Raw genomic sequence first — 1,135 nt, 5'->3', positions numbered from 1 at the left:
ACTCCTCTGAGAGAGGTACAATCAGAAGACAGCATTTCATCCAAAACGAAGAATCCTTTTCGTACTTTTCCAGGCTCTGCTTAAATGCTCCCTGTGATGGGGAACTCAGTACCACACAAAGTAGCACATTGCAGGGAGGCTCTTGGTACAATCAGTTCATTTTAAGTTGAGCCCAAATGGCTTCTATCCATTGGTTTCCATCCTCCGTCTCCCTCCCAAGTCCCAGCTGGGACCAGACAGAACAAATCGAATCGTTCTCTCCCAGGACAAACGTCATTCAGATGTTTGAGACCCAACCTCATCTCCCTTTACCCCTTCCTCCCCAGGGTAAATCTCCAGGCTCCTTTGCAGCCTCTTTGGGATGGTGTTCAGCCCTCTCTCCATGCTCTTATGTGCCAAACTGCCTCTCACAATGAGGGGTCCCTGTGCAACGAAAGGGACCCACACCTTCTCGGCCCCACCCCCTGTACACAGAAGGGGTTGCCAAGAGCTTTGAGGCTTCATCCTGGGAACCTGGTAAGAAATGAGGACCCTTCGGCCTGGAAGATGTGGAGGGGGTAGCATTTTCGCTCTTAGTGGCCACCTAGGTCTTTCCTGAAAGTCTGGCTGCAATCTACACAACCAGCTACCGAGGAATTCAGCCGGGGGCCACGCCATGTACATCTGTCCCGCCCCCCCATGATAGGCTCCCTGAGGGTGGGCCCGAGTGAGGCGCTGGAGCCAGACATGCAGGTCCTTGAGAGTGTCTGCCCACTTGTCTCCAGAAGGACAGTCTGGGTGCCTTCTTCCCCTTTCCCGAAAGGGAAGAGAAAGGTCCCCACCACCCCCACCTCCACCCCCCGTCCCGACTCCAGCCGTCTCCCTGTGGCCGTGGAAACCCAAGCTAGTGAATCAGGAAGTTTCCATGGCAGGGAGAGCTGTCTCACAGAACACGCGGTCCTCAAGGAACTCATATAATCACCTGTGTGTTCCCTCCTATGGGCACTGGCTGGTTGGCTACTGTGGGCCTCTTGCGTGGGAGAGGGAAGGAGGAGGAAGGGAATAATGGCTTTCCTGGCCGGCCACCCTCTATGCAGAGCACACAGCAGTCCAGCTGAGCCCCTGTCACCACCCTGTCCCCTGCCTCATCGGCAGG

Source organism: Bison bison, unplaced genomic scaffold, assembly GCF_000754665.1.
Source record: "Bison bison bison isolate TAMUID 2011002044 unplaced genomic scaffold, Bison_UMD1.0 scf7180017860457, whole genome shotgun sequence".
NCBI classification, from domain to species: domain Eukaryota; kingdom Metazoa; phylum Chordata; class Mammalia; order Artiodactyla; family Bovidae; genus Bison; species Bison bison.
This window is presented reverse-complemented; position numbering follows the sequence as displayed.